This window comes from Coturnix japonica, chromosome 7, assembly GCF_001577835.2.
Source record: "Coturnix japonica isolate 7356 chromosome 7, Coturnix japonica 2.1, whole genome shotgun sequence".
Lineage (NCBI taxonomy): Eukaryota > Metazoa > Chordata > Aves > Galliformes > Phasianidae > Coturnix > Coturnix japonica.
Window position 1 is genome coordinate 1,547,929 of NC_029522.1, and position 18,498 is coordinate 1,566,426.

Here is an 18,498-nt window from a genome sequence, read left to right on the forward strand (position 1 = left end):
ATTCTGCAATACAGCTTTAAAATAATAAATAGTAACTTTAATCTTACAATAAAATTTATATGCAAATCCTATTAGAATATGTATATTGTTTAAGTACTGTGGGATCTGCATTGCTCTTATATTTTTACACGTTACTGCAAATTAATTATTTATCCTCTGAAATATTTGTGCTGGGAGGAAAAACTTGCAGCGTAGCAATAGGAATAGGTAAGGCAGTTCTTAATAATAGTTGCTAATGCTGTAAAAACTTACTAGATTGCATAAGTTCACATTTGTATAGTGAAGCAATTTGCTACTCCAAGTGGAGAACTATGTCTTGAAATAGATGATTATGTCAGTAAATTGCTTCGTTTGGACACACAGCACAGGGAACTGAATTCACTGGGAATCTGTGAGGTATTCAGACACTGAAGAGTATGGTGGCTGCCGACTTATCCGTGTGGCTGTCTCTGTGTTGTTCCCGAGACCATCTCTTTGATATTCCCTCTGTTATGATAGCTGTAGACAGTCAGTGCTTGCAAATAACACAAGACTTCCCCAATAAAATGTTTGCTTAGGATGTGATAGAACTACCCACAGTATTACTTTCTGCAGTCTTGGGTCTGCATGGTGGCATATTTATGACTGATTTTAGAAGACAGGTTGGCAATATGTGATATTTTTGATAAATGCATTTATTTTGTAAGGCAAGCAGAAGTTATTCTCTCAGTCCTAATGTCCTATTCCAAAACCACTGCTACTGAGGCTTGTATCAACGTAAGAACTAGGACTATGCTGCCATGTCCTACAAGCATCTCCTAGGGAAAACAATGGGCTTTCTCTGTTACTCAGACACTTATTTATGTTTTTTAGCTTTTCCTCACCCTGTTTGTAGGTAAGATCTGTATACATTGGAGATGGGGCATATATCCTTGTATGAAGTCTCCTTGTCTGGATGTTCTAACTGTAGGACCATGCCACAGCAGAAGAAACTTGAGGGATGAGATGAGGTTGAGGGACTGCTTAAATAGTATTGCATACCAAGCCAAGGTGCTAGAATAGTCATGCCTAGGTCCATAGACTGCTTATGGGAAGGGAAACAGACAACCTAGTGTATAGTGCCACAGCAGAGGCAGTTGTGTGGCAAGTTTTCTTTAAACCATGCCATGTGTGAGTACGTTGCTGACACCAGTGAGTGGTGGCAAATCTGTTGTGAGTTTAAATAACAAAAAGGATTCAAGCACCACCTTCTGCTTCTATTGAAAGCTTGTTCTGACAGATGCTAGGCAGAAAGTCTTCTCTGTTTGTCCCTAAAGGGTGAATCAGTAGGCTGCTGAGCCATAATTACTTACCTACTGTTCTTAAATTGTCAGCAAATCCTGCAATTGTTTATTTCCATCAGCTGAAAAGAAAAAAAAGCATAGAAACCATGTTGGCTGGTGCTAGTAACTCATATTATTATGCTCAGTTATGATTCTTGATTGCAGAAATATTCACAGCAAAACAGTTTTTCAGAGCTCCGAAGTCTTGATGTTCAGTTCTTTGTATAAAAACACTGAATATTCCTGCTCACTAAGGTTTATTTCCATTTCTCTACTCAGTTTATATAAATATTTCATATCTGCTATTGCAAAAGTATTCTTGGTTTTCTTTCATGATCCCGGTGATGTATTTGACAGGTAGAAGCATTTGCAGTATGAAAAAAAATACCGTTTTAATCCTGCTCTCTTAATGTACAGATTTTCATGAGAAATTTTATCAGTGCCACATGCAAGTCAGCGGGGCACTTCAAGTCAGATTACACCCTTACAGAGCCTGGCACCGAATCTTCTTTCTTTGTGGGGTGGTCAGGAAACCTCACAGACATGGTAAAAATGATCTTGTTCTGCCCTCGTACATGGTCAAGTCATTTTCTTTAGCTCTGTTTTTCAGCCGCACAACATTCCGTGGCTTTCAATTGCTTTCAGTCGCTTTGAGTAACTTGTACTTTACAAGCAGTGTCATAGTTAGCAATATGAAACAAACATGAGTTGGTTAATATGCACAGTGCAAGGCTGATAGGTGAGTGTTGATGTGTCCACTGTTCCCATCTCAACAATTTAACCTCAGCCTGACATTTTACCTTTCTGACTTGACCTTTCTCCAAGTTTCCACCTACCCCACAGTGTACTGGGCAAACAGGCTGCCACCTTCCCTGCTGCACTGCCCTATCTTTTTCTGTATCAAAGCAGTCCCTGCAGCTTTCACAATAAATTCTGAACAAATGAATCAATTGGTTCTGCAGTGTGCCAGAGGTAATAAGATTTTTTTCTTTGACTGAGCTGTCTGCAAACGGGCCTTCAAGTCAGATGCTCCTTGGTGTCGCACTGCCAGGCACCCTGGCAGCCATCCAGTAGGAGACTGTATTACAGTTACATACAAAAAGAACTGCATCGTCAGGGTTTTTTTTTCTTGTTTGTTGAGATCATTGAGCAAATCAGCAGGGAGCAGGGACCCTGTTGGCAATTCTGATTCACAGGCTGTATGGCCATAGGAAGAGGAATGTTGCAATCTCCTCTGGCAAAGCAGGATGTAGTAAGTTAAAAGAAGATATTTCAGTGGCCCTGCATGGAAAAGAAGAATGCATTTGACTTCTTTGTGCCAAGAACAGGTGCAATTGAAAACAGGGTTTTCCTTCCAAGCAGAAAATCCCTGGCAGGGACATTCTGGTAAAGAAAACCTCAATCCTTCATTGGCAGCTTTGGATGCTAAAATACTGTCTTTTATTAACAGTAGTGAGGTATGTCCAAAGATGCTGGAGCCAAGGGGAGGTTTGTTAACAGCAGGTTACAGGCTGACCAGGAGCATCCTGCTGGGAATGTGCCATAGATGCCACACAGGGGTGGCTTTGAAAGGCCTTAATTGAGCAGTACTTGGGCCACCAGAACTCGACAAAGGGACTTCAGAGCTCGTTTATTTAGGGCTGGCAGAGTAGATCAAGGGACAAGAGCTAGTACGTTCATCTTGCCTCTGAGGTAGATTACTCAATAAGAGGGATTTTTAAGTGAGATTTCTAAGAGCTGATAGCAAGGTAGGAAAGCTTTTGTAGCTTTCTACTTAGCATATTCAGCAGGAACCTGTAAGAATAGACAAGCGTGCTGCATTTAGTCAGGGAAATAGTGATGATATGGTTAATTTCTACACGTGGTTTAGAGGACATGGAGCTGATGGGCTGATGGTTGGACTAGATGATCTCAGTGTTCTTTTCCAGCCTGTATGATTCTACGATTCTAAGCCAGTTCAGTTCACTGTAACCTCTTTTGTTTGTCTGTAGTGTGGAAACAACTTGGAGCTACCTTTGTTTTCTGATAGCGTAGCTTCTATGATGCTGCTTGATGGGCTTTATTCATGTGTGTTGAAATTCCTGGGTAAAAATTTAAGTATATATTTTTTAAAAAGTGCTTTTCCTTCCTCCAGGTTCTTATTATTTGGTTTTATCTTTGTTTTCCCAAGTCTTTACCTCTAGGGCTGGCTGAGTACATTCAAACAAAGGAAAAGAAAAGGTTTCTTACAAAAATGCCCTTTTGTTGAGCCCCAGGTGTTCCATCCGTCACATACCTGGTCCGTGTGCTTGCCAGATGAGGAGCTCCTGAGCTGTCCTAGGAGGCTTGGGTGCAGGGAGCTGCCAGGGCTGCAGCCTGCTGCTGCCTGAGCCCTAGGGCCAGCCTGCCTGTTGCTCCTCAGTGAAATTGTCATCCTTGCTCTGGTCATGAAAGCTGACAGCAACATCAATATCACTAAGTGGCTGCGGGGCCTGGGGAATTCAACACGTTAGTTTTTGGTCTGATTTGGATTGTGACTTAAAAGAGTGAAACAAAACCAGCCGTGAATGGGAAGCCTGTTTTCCAGCCAGCTATTGTGTAGCCCTCACCTGTTGCTCATTTTGAAATGACAGCTGCAGCTGTGCTTGTGCTGGAGGCACAGCATGGAGGCAGTTTGCACCACTTGGTACACTGGATTTTCTCTAAGCCCAGTGTAACTTTCTTCGTGGTTAATCCATATAAGAAATGCAAATAAGCATTAATGTTTGTGTCTGGTACCAAGGGGGGGGGGGGTGGAAACAACAGGAAAATGATGTCTAAAAGATTCATATCAATCATGTTAGAGACTGATGTGATTAAAAGAGTGTTTTCTCTACTTCAGGTGAACTACAGGCTTCAGGCTTTTCACACATGCAAGTTTAAGTTGCCTGAACCTTGTCATTCAGCTCAGTGACCAGTGCACAGAGCAGCATGGGCATGGTGTTAGTAAGCTCTCACCACTGATACGCTGCAGGTCAGAAGCACTGCCTTTTGTGGGAAGAGTGAGATGAGGTTCCTTCCCCTTTTTCAGTGCTGGCTATTCCTCTTGTCCCAATCAAGCGTGAGTTTTTCTCTTGCATTAATATTCTTAATTTGCCCATAATTGCTTTCAGGCATCACATCTGAGGCCAGACTTCATTAATATGTAAATTGTGCAGTCCCTCCCAGTGGGTTTTCCAAAGCTAAAAGTAAACAGAAAGGTTTGATTCCCCTGCCCTTCCCCCAAGCCCTCTAAACAGGAAAAAAAAAAACATTACTGAGATGAGATACTTGACTAGGATTGAATCTGCTATGATGGAGCACATTTATTTCACCTTTCTGGCTCTGCCCAGAATAGCTGATCGGAATCCCTCTGAACAGATCAGAGAGGCTCATAAGGTCAGAGCAAAACTGCATACTTTTTTTAGGTGCAGTTTAGAACCGCTGTGCACGTTTCACCCATCCCCTTCTGCATGGAAATGCTAAATGGATTGAAAAAAAAAAAAGGGCTGACATTATCAAAGTACTACAGGGAATTGCCCACACACTTGCTGTTAATTAATGTGAGATGTGCAGAGGATTTGCCCACACTGCTTTGAAAAATCTCAGCTAAAATATGCAAATGGTGAGTCTTTTCAGGGACCAAAAAAAGAAACAAGGGGACCTGTAAAACAAGTTCCGTAACTGTTTATTGCCTTGCTCAGCCTTTAGAGCTGTATTTATAGGAAGGGTCATCTACAGAAGGACTACAGAGTTCATTATAGATATGCCCTGAAAAACAGCCCTCGCCATTTTCGAAATAAGAAGGGTGGAGGCTGATGTGATAAATTTTATTTATTTATTTGTATGTGGATTCCAGTTGCAACCTATATCCATTAGGACTGATTATAAACCTAATCTAGTATAAGGAAAAGTCAGCAGCAATAAGGTACAAGGATAACTGTGCCTGTTCTCTTATTTCTCCTCTCCTTTTACTCTGCCATGGAGGGGGCAGCATGGGAAATTATAGGTTGGTTGGCTGACTAGAGCATTTGTCATCAACTGCAAATGATATGCCATGGAATTCCTGGGAGAAGGTTGTGAAATGTTTATTGATGTCTTTCTCATCTGGCTTATGAAGCTTCGCTGTTCTGATCTCCACTGTCCTCCTTGCCTGTCAGCGCTCCTGGCTTTGGCTCAGGGCTCAGTGTTTCCCTGATGTGCTCTGTTATTCACTTAGTAGGTACAGAGAGCAGAAACTAAATCAGGCCAAGAGGGATGCTGGCTGTTTTAGGACCCATTCCAGCAAAGCCTGAGGTATACATTAGAGCAGAAAAAAAAAAAAAAAAGCTGTTGTGCAGATATTTTCAATAGAAAGAGAAGACTTGCTTATATCACTCTTCCTTATGAGTTACATGGCTGTGGGATGGTCACAACAGGCTCATAAGAAAGCAGCTGTGGCAGTCAGAAAATGAAACAAATGCCTGCCTTTTGCTCATCCCATAAGCTATTGCAAATTCACTGTGTCCATCATATTCTTTATTACAAGTCAGGAGTCATTCAGAAACCCACGTTTCGACTTAGATACCTCATATTTTCTTCTCTGAAACCTGCTGACTTGTATTCAAAAGGTTGGATTGACAGAGGATCCAGTATTTGGTCCATTTCTCAGTATTTCAGGCACTGTCAATGAGATGCAATGCTTTTGTTTTTCATCCAAATCTCTCCTCTACTTCTGTTTACCTCGATCTTTTGTGTATCTGTATTCTCTCTTCTCCAGTCCGTGCGCCCATTTGCAGACTATTGATAAAAATTGATTTTGTCCTGTGAGTAAATTGCACTCGGATGAAAGGAATTGCTCCCCCAGGATGTGTGAAGGATTTCTGCAGAAAGCACCAGAGGACCGTCGAGAGAGAGATTTTTCATAACTCTGAAGACCTTCATGTAGGTTTGCTGACAATGAGCCAGATGAGACACCACTGTAGTGTCCATTAATAGGTTCTCAGGGACTTTACATCTGTGTGGTATTCCTTCTCTTGAGCTGGAATGGCACTTAAAGAGAAGGAAGGTATGCTCAGTCTGCAGCTAAACCATTGTTTATAGTCGTATTTAATTGTCAGCCTGCTTCCCATCACTAGCCAGCCTCCATAAATTACCTACAGGGACTCCCAGTGATTCTTTCATCAGAGCTTTATGGAACAGATGTATTTCAGTTTCAATCCACTCATTGTGTAGAGTGATAAATCTGCTTTTAGTACTGGAGTAATGAGCATAGCTCTTTGTGTTCTTAGAAGTGCATATGATGCTGAATCTGTTTTTAATGATTTTCATAGTAAACTGAATTTTTCTGCTTGCAACTTCAAGCGCAAACGTACTGAGTCAGACACTAGTGCCACTTACAGTAATTAGGAGTCAATTTGTATGGCAAATCTCAGGTCTATAGAACCTGTCAAGTAAGTCTTTTCCACCTGTATTCATAGGATTCCCAACTTTCCCAATACTTAAGAATGTATGCCATGCAAATGACCCAATTTAACAGCTTGTGTTACTGGAATTAGCAACTTTGTCTGTATTTGTTTTCCAGAATTGCCCACCTATGTCACAGTTAGGGGCTCATTTGTACAGTAGCAATGGAATACAAAACCCATCAATATTATTTTAGATCAGAGAACGAGGAGGTCCCGTAGCTGGTGCTAATTGTCCAGGTTGGTGCTTAAATCCCATGGTCACACCGTGCTTGTCCTTTGCCTTGCAGCACACTGGTCAGTGCTTGGAGGAGCTGCTTGCTCTCTGTACAGACATGGCAATAACGACTTCAAAGTAATCTTCATTCCTTAACTTCTATTCAACTCATTAATCTTCTCAGTTATAATGAAAACAGTTAAAAACAATTTGAAAAGCATGGAAAAAGTATTTTAAATTGCTAATATTTATAGCAGCTTTTTTTTTTTTTTTTAAGTCCCTGTTCTAAACAACCAATAAGAGCAATTCAGTAGCAATACACTTCCTGCCAGTAACGTTCTCATAGGAAAAAGGATTTCAGTAAGCTTTATCACTTAGCATAGCCAACAGAAATATTTGATACTAAGAGCGGTGGAACCAGAAAACCACTTCAGATGTCCTTCAAACAGCTAGATGAGGAATTCAAGGGGATATGCAATAGGAAACTCAGAAAATGGAGCTTGACTTTGATACTTACTTGGTGTGATAGAGTAATTTAGTCTCCATATAGATCTTACTGTATAAGAAAAAGAAGGAAAAAGGAAGCAGTAATGTGTCACCTTATCTAAATAAGATACCTGTCATTCCTGAAATTCTGTTTAAACTATGATGGATGTTCTTATTCAACGAGAGAGATTTTTCCCCCAGTGAAAACAGATCTTTTCAGTCAGAGAAGGACTATGATGAGACCAAATTTCCTGCTTGTGGATGAGAATGAACAATGTAGAAAGGGCTGCAGAGCAGGATGCCCTGGGATTCCTTTCTGACCACTTAAAAACAGTGGAGAAAGACAGTGGTTTGAACAGAAATAGATATGAAAATCAGTCGTACTAATTGGCACGCCAGAAAAAGCTGTATTCTTTGAAGTGGTAACGTATTCACACAATGTGGTGTGTTTATTTTCTGAGAAAATCATTTTTCCTTTCATTTAATTTTGATCAACTGTTCTGTCATTCCGGATCTTAATCTTTCTGCAACTTATCCGTGGCTCTGATGTTAATGTTTTGCTAATTTAACTAAAGCCATTAGCTGAAAATAGATCTGTGGTATTGACTCTGTTTTTCCCCCAGAACAAATGCTTTTTTTTTTTTCCTGCAGCTTCCTTTTGAACACTGTTTTATTTGGCCATTGCATTGACCTATTCTTTGATTGTCTAGAGGGCAGTTCTCCAAAACGTGGTAGACCTCCTCAATTATAAAACCATTTGCTACTTCGTATTATACACACCGTGCAATGAATGCAGTGATGTCTACCCTAGGCTAATATAAGTAGGTAGAGTAAGAAAAATAAACGATCACTTGTTATCACAGCATCAATTAAAACATACTCCAGTTTAGTAAACAATGTAGATTAGGCCACTTGATGCAAATAGGGTTATCCGAGTGGGCCTGATGCGTGGGCGTTTGGTTAGGGTGGGGAAAGAAAGAAAGGCTGCCTTTATCACAAATTGCTGTTGTTTTCTGTGAGATTTGTAACTTCAGCTGGGAAGTTAGGGACTAACATGGGCAGTGGAATGGTGCAAAGTCAGTTTAAATCTGCTATTCATTTGAACCTATAGTTACTAAAGCCTGCACACCGCTAGTGATCAACCGGTCGTCACTCTTGAAAGTAATTCTTGAATGTGATAATCTTGAATATATTATAACAGTAGCTGTAGTGTTCCCTTATTGGATAGTTTTAACAGGTAGCCTTTGGAGTAGTGATTTTTAGTGTGGAAGACAATTGTATAATCAGGCACAAAACAATACGCAATGATCTTTGTGTGTTCTTTTGGTAATTAGGCTCTGTACCTACATTAGAGCTGATGCTATTACAGGTCAATAAGGACAAGCAAGACTTTAGACAGCTCTTTCTTATAGCCTACCCTTTGGAAACGCAGTCTTCAGAAAAAGAATGAATGTGTTGTATTTATAACAAGCTCTTTGAAGGACCTTTCTACTACTTGATTGTGTCTCGGATAAATTCTTGGTGTCAAGAGCCAATTGTGATCTAGGATCAAAGCATCATTTGCAGTTCTTCCTTAAAAGACCTAAACCCTGTTTCAACTGAAGATACTGCAGAAGAAAGTTCGTTTACACCTCTCCACTGTGCTGTTTCATTGTTTACAGTATTTCCATCAAAGATCATACTGTTCATTAAGCATGGGAGAACCTGACAAATGGGACATGGAGCATGCCATTACATTTAGCCCAAGACAATCTGACATCACAGCAGGGGAAGTGGAGAGCTTTGATTCTGTGCAGTCTCTAGCATGCTATGGTGAAAAATAATGTTTCTGCATAACGCAGTTCCAGCCATCAGATGTTGTCTATTTTACATCACAGATTCAGGCTTCCTGAAGTCTGTTTTTACAGACATTCTCTTAGCTCACTGACATTTTAAGTGTTCTGTGTTTGGTGCCACTAGATTATGACATTTTGATGTTCAGTTAGAAATCCAAAATACCAATTAGGGAATTACAAATTGCAGGAATCTTGCCATGTAACTATTAATTATATTCCTTATTGTCTCAGCTAGTGAGTTATTGTACGTGAATGTCTCTTAAATATAATAAGGGAAACCTTGTTATTGGGATATTCATGAGATGTCAGTCCCCACTCAATGGGACTGAGGGACCTCTAGAGTTTGCTGAGTGTGGCATTGTTTTTGTATGAAGAGCAGTGTTCCAGAGAAACAGGGCTACTTATGTGTGAGTAGAATCTGGTCTCATACTGATTTAAGTGCTGGCATGCATTGTAATTCCTTCCTGATCCAGCACAGAATACATCATCCTGGATTGCTAAAAGTCAAACCAGTTTTATTCACATCTTATTTTGTGATAAGATGTATGATAAAGGAAGTATTTTGGTTGGGTAGGATGGCGAATTTCAACAAAACCATTCTAAACGTGCCATAGGATGTTAACCCACAAATACTTCCTGTAGTCCTTGTGTAGCTACAGTAGTTCAGTGCTCTGGCAGAAACAGAGATCTATGTTGTCCGTAGACAAATCTAACACTATTCTGCACTGAAGCTACCTTGATGTTTTGTTAAACAGAACTAAAAGCACAAAGATACGAGTAAAGTTCCCAGTTACACTGGATGCAAAGGTAAAATCCCATGAGGGCAGGTGCCATGCTCTCAGAAGGATAATTCTTATTTTGTATAGGTAAGGCAGTGGTATAATAAAGAAGGCTCAGGAAATTACTGGGAAATTCAACCTGCACCGAATTTCCAGTCATACATGGTGAACGTGCCAGGCTTTTTGCTTCCTGCCAGTTTAGGTAAGGTAACTTTTCCAAGTATAGAACTCATAGAAAAGCATTGTGTTCAAATGCTAGGTCCTCAGCATCAGAGATTCCTTGTATGAATCCACCGTTGTTCTACATTGCTTGTGTTAGCCTAGACTGGTCTCTGGTACTGAATACCCAGTAGTGCCTCTAGCACATTTCTTTGTTTTCCTCCTAGAGGAATACTGCTCCCATGTTTTGGGACTATTTGTAGTGTGATATGCCATAATGAATAGTGTTCCCTCCTCAGAGAAGTTGGGAAGAAGTAGGAAGTCATTTTCCTGTGCCGGAAGGAAAGGTAAGGAAGGGCAAGTAAACATATTTTGTTGTATATAAATTAGCCTCTTTCTTTGACTCTCAAGAATACACTGGGAAAGAAGTGCACCTTACATGTGCTTCTGAGTCCTAATGTGCAGTTGGTGCCAGCACCGTTAAGTTTGATTTGTCTATATTTAGAGGCTGTGTCCTATTGATAGACTCTTTTGAACTGCAGCTCTGTCTGTTATACAACCGGATCTTGTGTTGATATGCATAGCTCTGTGTTTTATTAACATCTCCGAGAATGACACGATAGACATGGAACTATGCTGTAGTAGGAAAAAAAGCAACAGTTTGACTTGAAGGTTTTCTAACCTTCTTTATATACCTATATGTATAAAAACATCCTGAGAGATGCATTTTAAGTCATCCTGAAATGCCCTTTTTACCCTCATAATTTACTTCCAGACAGTGCATGCGTTTCCGGTGAATACACTGCTAAAAGCTGAAAAGATGTTAAAACCTGCAGTGAATACATCATGTTCTAAAGATTCACAGATAGAGGCCGTTCAGATCATTTTGACAAGGGCTGTATCTCACAGCGACAATGACAATAATGGCAATCAAATAATAAGAGAGAGACCCCTAGAAGGCTCCGAAATCAAGCTCTCACAAGGACTGTGTTTTTCCCTGTGTTCGGTTATCATAGATACCAGGAGTGGTTTTTTTTGAGTTGTGTTGAGATATAGAAAACGTAATTATTTCTGTAATAAGCTGTTGGAAGTGACGTGTTGTGAAGGGCCACGTGGTCATATGCGAGCCAGGTATTATTGGAGACCTGCACTAGGTCCTCAATGGGACGTTTTAAAATGTTTATTTTTCCTGTTTCTGAACCTTAAGAGGGAGGAAGTAGCTATAGATTTGGATTTCAAGTTTCTCTCTTCAAGAATAACACTGTTGATTACAAACTGGAATTTATATATTGCAAAACTAACATAGGAGAATGTGGGAGAAATCACTTTAAGAAAGTCGTCTTAATTTTTATGTCATTTAGAAGTACTTTCATTTAATCAAGAAGCTCTAGTAACATGAATTTGTCATATAATTTGACTAACATTCATTAAAACACTTGACTTACTCACTTAGAGGAATGATAGTTGTTTTAAACATTTCAAAAGGTTACCTTTTTCTAATGGAAAAGTAACATTGAATGAATAGAGATGATCATTGGAGGAAACCATTCAGGAAGTCTGGATTTCCTTACAAAGGAGCTTATGTGTCCTTTAACGTTTTGGAGCAAATAAGTAGGCTTTGGATGAGTTGAAATCAAGCGACATGGATGCTTTGTCTTTAAAACTCCCAAATTAATGTTATCCTCATTGTGTTCACATAGATATATAAATGAGAAGCATAGGAAAGAGCATGAGCAGAGACTTACGTTCAGTACAAGCAAGATGTGTTTGCATGATGAAGAAAAGATCCTAGGAAAGAGAAGTGAACTGTAAATCTTTTAGACTATTGTAAGTCTGTTAAATATAAGGAACGAGTTACAAAAAAAAAAAATTATTTGTACTGTACTGTGTAGCCAAACCATGCTCACCTGCTGGATCGGAATAGGGCTTACAGATGTTAAACTGAAGGTTGATGGTCTTGGTCAATTTGTCACTTACTAAGTTATGCTCCAGAGAGGAGGTACAGAATTAGAGTCAGGGACTCAGAAGTTTAGCTCTAAAGCAAAAGCAGTCGCAAGTCTCCCGAGTGTCTCAGAGTTTTATTTAGGAGCAGCTGTATTTCAAGGAGTATATTGCCTCTTTCCACTTGGTCTTCAGAGGTCTGGTATTATTAGCACTGTCCTGCATGAAGGGATTTTTATTTCTATCACTTTGTTGGATACTGCTTCTTTCATTCTTCAGAATATAACACACGTATGTGGCTACTAGTGAGAGATGGGAGTGTAGAGCTCAGAGTCCTTCACAGAACAAGTGGGATAGCATACATTTAAAGAATAACATGAAATGGGCAAGGGGATCTCTTTCTTTATGGTAACAACAGTCTATAGCAGCTGGTTTGAACTCAACTAGGCAAAGAGCATTGCAAGCATCTTAAAAGGCTTTTATTTCTCTCCTATTGGGGAAAAAAATCATAACGGTGACAATATGTATATCAAAAGCTGTCAAACTTTTCAAGTTAATCCTTGCATTGCTCTGTTCCCTTGATATTTTCCAATGCACTTCCTTTTCAGCCGTCTATTTTGCAAGTTCAGTATCTCAGGGGTTTTTTATTCCTCCCACAAAAGACAAAAAGAGTCTCCCATTTATTTTTTTTTTTTACAGCTATCTTTGACAAATAAGCATTTGATACTGTAGCTGTTTCACTTCTTTCCCTGCGGTTGCAAAGTTGGTGCATATAAATGCCTGTTTGAGGTGTTCATAGAATTTTCAAGACGACTGCCACAGTGGTTATACAGTTAAGCAAAACACCTGATTCTTGAGTATAAAACTTTAGCCATTCTTTTCCACAGGGTCAGGCACTGTGGAAACCCTGCACATCTCTAAATTCATGCTCTCTTGCTAATTCTTTTCATCGTTAACAATCAAATTGATATGTTATCTGCCTTAATCTCTGCTGGTATGTCACATCTTGCAAATAGGGATCTTTTATATCTGAAATTAAATGTTCAGCAATTTTATTCCCTAGTAAAGTTCTAATAGTAAAACTTGAAATTGGCAATTCAGAACCAAAATGACTTTTTTTTTTTCCTTTTTTTTTTTTTTTTCCTGGTATATAAAAACAAATCAGCACCATTTTGAAGGCCTGGAAAATGAAGATTTTTTAAGTGACTTTTAAGGCACAGTTCTGGATACTGATCGTAGTTAATGATTTGCATGAATATTCTAGTTTTAAACAGATATCGGAACTCAACACAATCCTTTATACAAACATGTAAGAATACATTGAGAATTTTGTTCTTCCTCTTTTACTTATTCCCATGGATAGTGCTCACGTCCTATTTGTTCACTATCTGCTGTGTGTTACAGACTGCTATGTTTCTTGAAATATGTGTCTGCACAGCATAGGAGGTAGCCAACTGTTTGCCTGGTTCTGGCTGATGCACTGGGTCGTGCAGACCTTCTGGAGCGAGTGCTCGGTTGCTGAGGAAAAGCTCAGCCAGGAACAGCTTTCTGTTTAAGGTCTGGAAAGGAGTGCATCTGCAACATAGCTGATGATTGAGAAACTGTCAAGATCAGGCTACAAAAATATCACAGAAAGCTTCAGAGCTGATGGAGTAAAGTCCTGTTGGCTGTACCAAACAGGCACACAATGCCTTTCCTATTAAACTGAGGTTTGTCTCATAAGCTATTGCAAAGTGGATTTGCTGCTTGTAGATACAGTAAGCATCCCGATGCAAGATGCTGTTTGGGTATTCGTTTGCCTCAATCTTTTCCTTATTATTTTTTTTGCCTGAAATTCAGTTTGGTTTGATTATGCAAATTTCTTCATAATATTTGTACTTTTTTTCCCCTCTGTGTAGCCCTGTGTTTCTGTTCTTTGCTAACCCAGTCTAATGTTACATTCTGTTGTTTAGCTTTCAAAGTATACAATCTGGTCCTGTTTCATTCTCAGGTTTTTGTGTTTTTTTTTCACATTCTAATAGCTTTCTATAAGTTTAAGCTGTCTAGTGATCTTTTTCAGTTATGAGTCTTTGATCCCCTTTACCATCTGGCCTTGGATGAGCAATTCCATAAACAGTTTATAATGACATGTTTGCCTCAGCATAATTAAATGTATTAGATCTCCTTGTTCTTGATTTTTCATATGAAGCAGATAATTTCCAGAATATGTATTCTTTTTAACAGTGTTCTGTTCTACAAACTCCTGTAGCCAGTAACTCAATCATTCTGTAACTGGCTTGGTTCTCACTTACTTTTTAAATAGACATAGGTGGCTCAAAGTAAAACTGGTATCCTTAAATTGCCATATTAAAATAAACTGTTATCTATTTTCTGTCTCGAATTTCAGACACTCAGTTTGCCTTAATGTGAAGATTGTTGTACTTTCAATGACTTGCTATGTTTCTGGAGACTTCATATTTCTAGTAATCCTCCCTTTCACCCCTATTTCTATCTTGCTATGTCTCTCTGAGTTCTTGTACCAACTGTACTTCCTGATCTCAAGTAATCAGAAGGGTGAGTTTGAGCGCTATAAACATTGATCAATCTTTGCTATATTGATAGATTAATCAATAGAGAAAACAAAGGAAGAAGATTCATGTCTCCTCTAGTTTGCCAAGACTGATATCTAATGCCCAAATTGTTTGATCCAAGACTCACATTGCCTTTCTAAAATTGTTTCTGTCCTGCTCCTATTAAAGACAGTGGTAAAGCTCCTATTGATGTCACTGTTGTATGAGCTGCAAGTGATCCACTTCTGCTCAGCAGTTCTGTCTGTTCTCTAGCAGTGTACCAGTTAACACAATGAACATGAGCACTTGTGGTTATGTTTCCATTATAACTGCAAACCAAAAGTGTTTGCTGAGAAGGGTTGTCTATCTTTGCCATGAGATACCTTTGGTCTTTAAAAAGGCATGAGATGGCATAATCCCAGCCATGCTGCAGCCCTTTTTTGTTGGGGTAGGTTATCTCACTCAAACTATTTTCAAATCTAACTGCAGAAAATGCATTCTACACACAAGCATTTAGGTGAAAGTAAAACATTGTACTAATAGAGTATTGTGCCAGGCTGCTTGGTTTTTTTATGCAGGCATAATGTCAACTTTCATGGGAGGGAACTGTGTTTTAAACTTTTGTCCAGACCTCAGCCATTTCCCAAATGTGGTCCTACTTCTTAAGAGTGCTGCATTACTGAGTCAGTCATGCATTTCGCAGTTAGATTTCTTGATCTCCAACTTCAATTTATGTGATCACATAGAACAGCAAGCAACACAATCTCATACTTTACTGGGTCTTAGGCTATGGCAAACATAGGTTAGACATAGAATGGGTGCTGAAGGGAAATTACATTATACTGTTACTTGAGAAAGAGCGTGTACATAATGAAACCCAGCAACGTGAATCAAGGGACTACAGCTACATCAGAAGTTTATTTTCACATGGATCTAAAGACTGCTAAAGCAGAGGGAAGAGAAATGAAGCAGGGTAATGATCTGAGCAAAAAGTATCTGTTTTCACCAAGCAAACCATGCAGCCATCTCACTTAGTCCCAGCACCGTTTATTTTCACCACTCGCCTCTCTTTTTGTCGCTTTTTTTGGATGATCAGCAGAGCTCTTCCTTATTTCTCTATGCCTGCAGTCTTCCATCTCATTGTCTTAGCGGAGCCTTCAGAGTTGTTCCTTTGAGCATCCTTTTTGCTTTCTTTTTACAACTTTTTCCCCATTTTTCGAGCAAACTTATAGTACCTCTGTACACTTGTGTTTCTCTGCTTTCTTCCCTCTCTTTCTGCATTTCACTGAACCCTCTGAACCTCACTTTATTCTTTTATCTCTGATCTCTCAGCAGTGTGCAACACCGCAAGATTTTGTTTTTCTCTTTCATTCCCTGATCAGTTCCCTGGGGAGTTTAAGTTCTCCTCATTTCCACCTCTTTCCCTTCTACTGTTTTTTCCATCAGACTCCTCTTATGTTGCTGCATGTCCCACAGGACTGTGTCCCCATGTTGGAAGATTTCAATAGGCTCAATATCGTTTCCTTTGACCCATGTCAGATGATAAGCTCTGTGCCGCAGGATTGTTATCTTTTCTTTTCAAGCAGCCCCACACTATTGTTGATAGTTACAGATGGAGCTATTTCTCCCAAGTAACCTGGTTTCCTGTCTTCCTCTCTTACAGACCTGGTGTATGGGAGATGCACAGAATAATGGGTTGTTGAGCTCTGCTCCTTATTCATTCTTGGACAGCATCTTGGGCAGCATGTGCATGAACAGGCAGTCAAACCAGGTCAGCAGCAATATGGGTTTTGAAGTTTAAAAGTTAATTTCTGATATCTGACTGTGATGGCTTCAAATCAGCACTGAGCATTCTCCTATTGTTTTATATGCCACAGGCCATACCCCCTTTATGTGGAATAGATCAATGAAATTAACACTTTACTTTTCCAGTTCTGTGTTTTTCTAACCCAGAAGCTGCCTGTATAAAACGATTAACTTGAACTGTCTTGATTTTGGTACTTGTTCCTGGTGCATCTGGGAACATCAATACTCACTGAGCAGTCATAAAAGATGTCTTGGGGTTTTGTTGATCACAGCATCTTTCTAAACTATCAGTGGAAGTTAGTGTGCCGTGGATATGGTTTTGAATGAGATCTGTTCCCACTTCTTCAGGCAATACGTGCATTTTCTTCTCTGCAAATGCTCATCTGCTACATCAAATCCTTAAATCCCTAATTTTTAAAGAAGCGGTGTATATTCATTTCTTAATAACTAATGTACCTACGTTGTTGTGTCTTGAGTTTCTCTGCATATTGCACATGTTTCTGTAGCAGGTTCCCCAAAGAGTCAGTACTGAAAGCAAGGCTTCAAATGAATTCCTGTGTGATCAAGGCAAAAGCTGAGTTTAGCGATGCGTGCTTCTTGTGGACCCTTTGTAGTCCCGGCTCTCTGCTCTGGGGGACATTTCAAGTGTGTAGCTACCATCTCCCTGTGAATATTGCTAATCGTTCACTAGTATCTGATACATGTGCTGTTACAAAGAGGTGTTTACCAACTGCTCTGCTCTTCTCTTCTGTTAATTACCATCCGAACAGGGAGCTAGCATAGTTGGAAGGACTATTGACTGTGCAAGTAATTACTTGCAGTAAAAGCTGGAGAGAGGACAGCTAGGAGGTGTTTAGATAGCTTTCCTTAGCAGAAAGTTACCTTTTCTTTCTTATTGTCTTTTGTGTGAAGGACAAGTGTCTTACTGATTCAGGTTAAAACTCCTCAGAGGCTGCTGGGCAGCGGTGTGTGTATATAATTATCTGACAGCCAGTGAAGCTTTAGATATACGCAGGCAAAAGTTGAAAGCCAAAGAGTGGTTTGAAGGCTTGCTTTTTTGTGTTTTGTTGGTTTTTTTTTTCCAGTTGTTTTTATTTATTATTTAACTTGAGTCGTTTCACACATTGAGTTTACAATGAAGCCCACAAATGGAGGTATTATAGCAGATTATCTCAGATTTTCTGTACAACCTAAAATTGAGCATCTTGGCATGGGAGAAGACAAGCATTTTAAATCCATTTCTGTCATTCATATGACAAAGTGACTCTGTGTCCTGACTGTATGGGTGGCTGAGGACAGTGGTGCATTTTGACCGCCCAGGAGATAGAAAGGCTTTTGTATGGCTCTCAACCATGTACATGCCATCCCAGCAGCTGGTATTTGCTTAGCCAGAATTTTTTAAAAAACAGGTAGCATCACTGAAATACTAAAGGTTTTAATTTGTAGTCCTCGTTGTCCTTTCTATGTAGGAGTAGCAGCCATCAGCTGTTTGAGGGCTGTGTGGGGCTGTTCTACTCTCTGTGCTCTGAAGCCCCACTGTAAACCCTTATGCAAATATGGTCTTGACCCAGTCTCATTTTAATACATCAGCATCCAGGCATATTCAGAGACAGAAATCTTGAGTGTTAGCTGTGAGGATTTTTAAACGAGTGCTGATATGTGAAGTGTGGTATTTGCGCATATCCTGTATTATAGGTGATTTTAGCCATATATCAGATGATATAGAACATAAAATAGATAAGCTAAATGATTTATAGGCTTTAGTGCTAGTCAGCAACCATACTTGGTTAAAATGGTTCTTTTTGTACCAATTAAATGAGTTAAATGTGAAGACCATGTCTTCTGGCTGTAACAGAGCTCATGCAAGTTGTGTTCTGGTAAAGTAGTGGAATAGTAGGGTTCATGTTTTCCTCAGTGTGATACTGTAGCAAAAATGCCCAGTCCTGGCCTGAAGTTGGTGATGGAGCACCTGGTGAGAAGGCAG